The sequence below is a fragment of the Candoia aspera genome, chromosome 5, assembly GCF_035149785.1.
Source record: "Candoia aspera isolate rCanAsp1 chromosome 5, rCanAsp1.hap2, whole genome shotgun sequence".
Taxonomy (NCBI): Eukaryota; Metazoa; Chordata; class Lepidosauria; order Squamata; family Boidae; genus Candoia; species Candoia aspera.
Window position 1 is genome coordinate 32,682,074 of NC_086157.1, and position 8,849 is coordinate 32,690,922.

Genomic DNA, 8,849 nt, shown 5'->3' on the forward strand with positions numbered 1-8,849 from the left:
CTAGCCCCCGTGCCTTTCCTTTGCATTCCCAAATATTTCCACACATGGACGCCTTCACACACCCTGTCCACATTACAGTATCTCCTTTGACACTAAAGCAGACTCTCGTTCTTTGTTCCCTTTACGGTACCATCCGATGCTCTGATGCTGTAATAATTAAAAGAATAAGGAACCGTTCTTTTGTTCCTATGTTCCTCTGTAGGTCCCTGGAAGCTTTGTAGTAAAGAAGAACTTGTAGTGCAGCTTTGTAGAAGTAAGTAGCAACGTCTGTATCTTACAACTTACGATGCTTTAAAAGGGGGAAGGGAAAGGAAGGTGAAAACACTTCATTGACTTAATTGGCTATTCTTGGATCAACTGCAAGATTATTTTAAAATGCAGAGAACACAGGATGAAATGGCTACATGGGGCAGGAAGGGGTTGGCCAGGCACTGCTGCCAATGAAGTTGGAGCTGCTCCTGAAATGAAATGAAGCACTAGAGACCATCCCCTCTGAAGGGCTTAATGGCCCTGGGGTTACTGACATTCCCCCCCCCCCACTCTTGTTGATGAGGCCTTGTTGAAGAAGAGGAGGCCAAAGGCAACAATTCATAAATTTCAATGTCCACATAAGTAATAGAAGGGACTGATATGCGTTAATTAAATTTAATAATTGTAATAAAGATATACAGACTTCTATTTTCATAAGTAGCCTTTTGTCCACACAACTAAGTGTACATAAACTGAAGAAAAGGAAGATTACTCATTCTTAAAGTTGCACGTCATATCCTACATCGCCCTATCTCTGTACCTATAGAACTGTAGATATATAGATCAAAATTTTGGTGGCAAATATGTTAATAAACAGGGCATGCATCAGGTGGATTCTCAACTGGACTGCAGAATTATCCTGCCCATAGATTTTAAGACAGGCTTTTAGGACGATAATAATGACTCCATCATCACCTGCCTTTTCTCTCCAGAGGGCACTAAAAGATTGTAACTATTTATTTATTTCATTCAGTTTAGGTGCTGCCTGATTCCAATTTGACTCTGGGAAGCTCACAGTATAATAAGCAATAAAAATGCAATGAAAGATAGAGATCTACTCACTCGTACAAAAACATAGACAAGAACACATTGAACAAGAGGCTCCACCCTAGTGCAAATCCTAAATGAAGTGAACCAAATAATTTTTAGAACTTTGGACTATGAACTCCAGAATTTAAACATTTCCCAATAATGTTTATATCAGCCACAAAAAATGGATTTTTGAAACCAGTCATATAAGGATGTACAGATATTACTGAAATTATCCTTTATTGGCTAACTTTTAATAATCTGTAGTCTACAGTATGTTTCCAAAAATCAGATGTTTTCAGGTGGCCTAGGAGGCCTTAAAGCCATTTTATGCAAGAGAGAAAAGATTTAGAACATTCACAAAATAGCAGCACCAACAGAAGTCAGTAATACGCAACATACATGCCATCCCATTTTTGCAACCATGCAAAAATTTTCCTTTGGTAATGATGATGAAAGTGGTAGTAACTTCAGTTATACTGAAACTTATTTTTTCACCCACCACTGGGCAAAACTATTGCAAATGGGTACATTTCAACTCAGTTGATATAAAATAAAAACAAATCACAAACTGCTTGTAGAGCTGAAGTATTTTATTTGTAGAGAGCAGATATTAAATGATAGTGGTCCTCACTTTTCCCTGTGCAGCTGACCTTGGCAGTTGAGAGTCTATCATCCTTGTACACATCCACCACCTGTGCTAGTAAATCAAGATGGGCATGGACCAAAGACACAACAGATGAACAGGCCAGGTTTTAAAAATGATTACCAAACATATTTATTTAGAATAGGACAATTTGTCTCTCTAAAACATGTTAAGTAATAATTTGTAAACTACTTAAGAAATACGAGTAACATTGTCTTGAAAAGAAACCTTCACACACACGGAATACCATTTTTACATGGTACTGTAAGGTATATATTTACATATATACCTTATATTCAAGGTATTTTACAGGCATGTAGCTGTTACTCTGACAAATATTATACATTAATTTAATGGGAAAGAAATTAAAAGCTGTGAGGTGGGCTTTTTTATATAAGCTCTGATATATGACCTGTCCATAATTTACCTTGCACATTTTTTTTCTTTTTTATATCCCACACGAAGGAAGTAATCTGTGCTTCTAGAAGTAATGCTGGCAATTAAAAGATAAAATAATATAAATAATCTCTCATAGAAATGTTTGCTAAGCTAAATGTAGTCATGTTTAACAAAACAGGTAATTTATATTGATAAAATTTAAAGAAACTCAATCCACATCTTTTATTTCTTGTTCAATATAATGTATAGGATTCATATGATTTTTCTATATGAAAGGCCAATAAGAAACAATCAGAAGAAAATGCTACTATACAGAATTATTAGTGCCCAATTAAAATTTATGTAGCACTTAAAAGCAACTGGAGAGCATAGAATCCTTACATTTCTGAAAGAAAAAAAGTTGTCCCATAGCAAAAATAATTCTGCTTAAAATAGCCTCAAGAATCGTGTCTCATCTTTATTTACATATGTTTTACCAATAAATAAGCCTGTGATTTATAATTAGATGCTAATATGAACATGTCACAGTATCTATTTCACATTCAAATTAAAATCTAAATTGTTGGATGTTCCTAACATTTATAAACTGCTTTTAAAGAGAATAATTTTTGATTACTGCAAGATATTAATGAAACAAATGAATTACTAAAATGTTATGACCATGTTTAGTTCAAAGAAATTATCTATGTTTTTTAACAATAATAAAAACTATGGATGGAGCAGAACTGTTGAGCTAGGCAGGGAAATAATCTGATGTAGCCAGCACAGGGTGACACCAACACATTTGACATAGTCCTGTTGAGTTGCACAACTCTGAAGCAAATAGATGCCTAAGACAGGAAAACAATCTGCAAAACTCTAATAGATGTTTATTCAGAAATAAATCTTTTTGTGCCCAGTACGTATTTACTCAGAAGTAAATTGTACTGTGTTTCCCAATAGTTTGTCGACAACAACCTAGCCTGAAACATCACTTGATTCTGGAGCTAGGGAATATATCCTCTGAGTTTTTCATAACAGCTCTTTTACCTATGTTGGTACAAACAATTTTTAATAGAATCTAAAGAGGTTTTCCAGAATATGATAAGATACTAGGTCGCCTAGAACAGATGAATTGATGTGGAGTCCTTGGTATTCTCTGAGCCTTGTTGTTTTCTTGCAGATGTTTCATTGCCAGACAAGGCAACATCTTCAGTGCGAAGAGGGAGAGGGCCTTGCTCTCTGTTTATATACCGTGGTTTTTCCAGCTTGTGTTGGTGGAGGTGTTGTTCTCTTCTTGGGAGTTCCTTGACTGGGCTGTTGTTTGCTGCTGGGCTGATTGACTGAGTTAATAGTTCCTTGATTATGGTATATTGTGCTGTTTGATTGTTCATCTGGTGTTAATCCTAGTGTTGATTAGTCTTTGCATATATGGATGTTGATTGCTGGCGAGGTGTTCTGGTCTTTTGGCTTGACAGATCATCTATACAGCATCTTCCAGCAAAATGGATACCCACTCAACTTTTTCAAAAAGTGCCTCACCACTCAACCCACTGCAACCCAATCAACAGAAACTATGAAAAGGATAACACTGCCATACATCAGAAACATCTCAGAAACCACCAACAGACTGTTACAACCGCATGGCATCACTGTAGCACATAATCCATGTAAAACTCTTCAAAACATTTTAAGTAATCCAAAAGACCCAGTAGCCCAAGAAGAAAGAACAGGAGTTATCTACAACATACAGTGCAAGGACTGTAACAGCCACTATGTAGGACAGACAGGCAGAAGAGTAGCAGAGTGCGTAACACCAACTAGCAGTCAGAAGACATGATGAAAACTCCTTAATCTCACAACACATGGACAGACTCATCCATAGTTTCAGCTGGGAAACCATGAGCATCCTAGGCTAAGCCAAATCCAAAAACACTAGAGAATTCCTGGAAGCCTGGCACTCAGGCAAAGCAGCCATCAAGAGACACATAGAAGTAAACGACATTTACATACCATTCAAAAGAGACAATAGAAAAGCCAAGAGACCAGAACACCTCCTCGCCAGCAATCAACACCCAGATATGCAAAGACTAAAACTAGGATTAACACCAGATGAACAATCAAACAGCACAATATACCCTAATCAAGGAACTATTAACTCAGTCAATCAACCCAGGAGCAAACAACAGCCCAACCAAGGAACTCCCAAGGAGAGAGCAACACCTCCACCAATACAAGCTGGACAACACATGGTATATAAACAGAGAGCAAGGCCCACCCCCTGTTCGCACTGAAGATGTTGCCTAGCCTGGCAATGAAAGGTCTGCAAGAAAAGAACAAGGCTCAGAGAGCACCAAGGACTCCACAGTTCAACCCTGAGCTACAAATTTTTGCTTTGAGATGAATTGATCTCAAGTGGTACATGGTCAAACTCCTTGATAATATGATTGTTATCATCTGATTGTCTCCACTTTATTTTAGCCTATGTTATTTATTCATTTATTATTTATTTGTTAAAATGTTTCTACCTCACTGCAATGACAATTACTTTTGGCTGCTTACAAAGTATATAAATAGAAACAATTTAAAATATCCACTGTAATATTTAAAACAATATGTTAATTATCTTATTAGTTGTTTTCCACTTATGGTTTTCAAGGGATTTTTTGGTGTTTCTTTTCTTTAAGAGTCATGTGAAGAGATTACTTAAACAGAAATATGTTAAACAAACTCTAGCCCAGTGTCTGCTTCTCTTCATGGCAGGAACACGGCTAAATCAATGAGAACTGTATAATGTGCACATCAAATTGGTGAAATGATACAGATACAGAAAATTTTCTCATGGCTATTCTCATTTAGCAAGAAGTAGCACATACAACACAGACCTACAGTGGACCATAAGTTAATAAATGTAACAATATTGCTCAACATCAAAAACATCCTCCTAAGGCTTTTTCCATAATTAGATATGTGCAATAGATAGAAAAAAATGGCAAATGCTATGGTAATACCAGTATTTAAGAATTACTGTAGAATAAAAATACAGATTTATAAAAGATTAGGAGATACAGAAAAAGAGAGCACTTGTGCCTCATGCTTTCCAATCCAGAATAAAACTGTCAAGTACAATTTGCATAATTCATTTAAAACAAACTGCTCTAGTAAAAAGAAAAAAATGGTAGGCTACTTAAGTGTCTGCAGATATGCAAATGGAGTCAAATAACTTCATGTATGTAGTGATGTCATACAAATGATGTGAATTACATAACTGCCTCATTATTTGACTGATGCAAATTATATAACCATGTCATTTATGCAATAGCATCATAATGTGCATATCATCATTTTGAAGTTATCAGATGAATGAATATGTTTATAGTTTGCACATACAAGGTACCTAAAAGATAAAAGGATAAATACTAAACAGTTTGTAATCACAGCAATAGCACAGAGGAAGAATTACCCCCACAACACCTGCTTAACTTCTGAAGGAAGAGCCATCTAGCACAGCGTCTAGGCAGTACCATTTCTAGGATGTCTGGGCTCAGAGCAGTGGCATCTGCAGCAAACTATGATAACATCAAAATGTCATCAACATAAAGTAATCACACATATGCTGCGATTATGTACTTGCATTAGAACATCTGACACAAGTATATAAGCATTTGTGTGACTGTGTAATCATGATGTGTCATTCTCCCACCCCTACCCTGGGGATGCCCTTGGCTCAGATAAGAGAAAAGATAATAATGCATCAGGGCAGAGTTAACCAGTTTCTGGAGGTAATAGTTTTAAAACACTCCATATAAGAAACAAGACTAATATAGCACTATACATACTTTGTCATCTCAATAAGTACATTTATAAGTAAACCACTTACTGCAAAAGGAACTTTGAGGATTCACTCTGTCTAAGGCAGTGTTTCTCAATATTGGTCATTTTAAGATGTGTGGACTTCAACTCCCAGAATGCTGGCTGGGGAAATCTGGGAGTTGAAGTCCACACATCTTAAAATGGCCAACATTGAGAAACACTGGTCTAAGGAAACTGGTTGGCCTTGAATTTGTTCTGTGAAACTTGGAAACATTTGTTCTTGTAACTAGGTTCTCTTGAAGTCTGTATGGAAAATTAATTATGACTTAATTTCTTTCCTATTGCCTTTAGTGGGAATTAAGTACAAGTAGTTTGCAATGTAATCCTCACCCCCATAGTTAGCTAGTTGGAGAGGGACAAGACCAGTCAAAGATGTTTTCTGCAAGCAGAAAGGCTGTGTCCATCTTGGTTGCCCTATTCCATCTTCAGACAGTTCCAGACGTGGAAAGATACCTCTATTGGAAGTAAGTACTGAATAAAGCAATACAATGGCACAGCTTCAGGGCAGAAAAAGTTTCCTTGGACCCCAGGATTGGGTCTTCAATTTCGCTATTCTAGAGTTTTTAGAGAAAAATCTCTGTCCTGTTCCCACAATAAAAGGTAAGCTATCTGTCTTGGGGATTGTATATTGTTCTTTCCAGACAGAGTCATGTCATTCCACTCAGTAACTTCTACTTCTTCTACAACATCTGTTTTTTTCCCACATTCACACCTTTCTTGTCAGAATTCAGGTTACACTCACTTTGTTGAAACGTTTTGATGGGAGATGGTAGGGAGTCGTGCTATCAGATAGGAATAAAGGTGTGTAGCAAGAACCCTCAGTTCCAGAGTTGAAGGGAAATATAAGCAATAGAGCATTTCTAGCAAAAGCTTCTTCTATAAAATACTTACAGATTTTCTTTTAAAACAAAACTTCCTAGCAAAATTTTTTGAGGAAACAAAAAGGATTTTTGATGTGCCAGGTTTAATAGTTTATGTTCAGTGGGGCAGTTTAGAAATCTAGCAACAATCTCTCTTGGAAAGCCACCCTTTGGGAGACTGTCTGTTGTGGCTCTGTTATAGCTCTGACTTGTATTCCTGAGACTATTTCAGAAATAAATGCTTTTGCAAGCATTATTATACCCTGCATTGTATTTGCTTCTTTCATATTATGAATTTTCAGGTTGTACATGCAGTAGGATCTACCACATGATCCTTCAGATTCATGCTGATCTTCCTGATGAGTTTTACTTTAGTGGTGTCATCATCATTTCTAAAACTTCATCTGATGCCTTCAGAACAGAATTATTCTTGTTTGTCAGAACCTATTCTTTCATCTGAAAGGTTAATAGAGTACTACCAATTTTGCTTTAGTTTTTCCCTAAATGCTTGTAATTAACGGCTAATTAGTCTCCATTGCCTTTCCCTACTTTTCTGATGGTAAGTATGTCTTTCTCTTGCTCTTTTTCAGTCTTCCAGTTCATTTCCTCTTCCATATGCCAGTCCAGAGTTGCAATAAGACATAATGAATTTTGTTTTACATTTTCCTGATCCCTGATGTGTATTCTTTTAAATATTTTTTGCTAGTCTTGAAACAGTCATATCCTGTATGATGAAAGACAGAAGTAAATGAAGAGTTATTCTACCATCTTTGATGACTTCTTAGTTTTCATGTGTATTCCATGTCAAAATGATGGTCGATGATCAACTGGATCCCAAATAAACATTAATACATGATTATTTATAGCATAGTTCAATATAGTGTAATACAGACACACTATGAGACTTAGTCCTGTAATTGTGTGTATCCTAAGCATCTATAAATATTTCTATTTAAATATATTAGGAAAATATGATTTGTGTTTGCAGTATGAAAATAAAAATAATTGTGCCAAAGTGCAACACAAACAGCCATTAAAACTGACCATAAGTGTGTTACATAATGTATACAGTTTAACACTCTTACTATAAAAAAACCCTGATAATTGTTACCTGATTAGCAGTTGCAGATAAATATCTTATCATACAAGCAATGACAGGATCATGAAGATTGAACTTCAGAACATTTTTCCTAAATTACTGCTACATTTTCCTACAAAGTTGTTTCTGTAATTGATTTGACTTATTTTGGAAATAGAATTAAGACAATAGAAAATAGAGCCCCAACTGCAATACAGGAAATAAAGGTATTTCTTTATTCACTAACTAAAGATTTTGTATCTTGTACAAAGGATTTAAAATTCATACTGACCAACTGAGTAACCAAACAAATGCCCCTATAGCAAGAAGGATTCTAAATGCACACAACAGTTTTGCTGTGAGATTATATATGAGTTATATGCACATCTCGTAAGATTTACCACTTCAGATCTGCTTAATTGCACTCAGATATTTTCACTGCTGTCCTATAATCAATCTGTTATGCACCTCAGATGTGATGAAGGGCAAAGCAACCATGAAGACTCTTTCTGTTCATATAATCCACCATTTAATTTTATAAATTTACACATATATCTATATTCATAAATCAATAGGTTGTCTCATTTTCAGGTCCATAGAACTTTTAAGGATTAACTGAGATGGGATCAAATCTTAGCATTGTGAAATGCTGAAATCCAAGGACAAAATGGAAACATTCCATTACCTGTAACTGGGTTATTTTTCATTTATAAATCTTAGGGGGCTTTTCTCAGGGGAACAATTATTGGAATGTATACATACATAATGAAAATATTGTTTATTCTTTATTTAATTATACAAAATTTAAACTGCCTCAAAGACTGAAGGTGGTGCACAAAAAGCAATAGTAGTGAGCCAATACATTAATCAATATATAGAAATATAATAATGTTAATTTAAAATTCATATTAATAATTTCACATCAACATGCCTGGAACTAATAATTCCCACTAAA

The 8,849-nt window shown here is 35.5% G+C and overlaps 1 long non-coding RNA gene across 1 annotated transcript; it reads right to left on the reverse strand.

Moving 5' to 3' along the window:
• Nucleotides 1-2,148: 2,148 nt before the first annotated feature.
• On the reverse strand, nt 2,149-6,884 carry LOC134498275 (uncharacterized). Its single transcript, XR_010068018.1, has 3 exons — nt 6,699-6,884; nt 5,558-5,652; nt 2,149-2,198 (listed from the first exon to the last, which is right to left on the reverse strand). It is a non-coding gene; the product is annotated as an uncharacterized LOC134498275 (long non-coding RNA).
• Nucleotides 6,885-8,849: the final 1,965 nt, after the last annotated feature.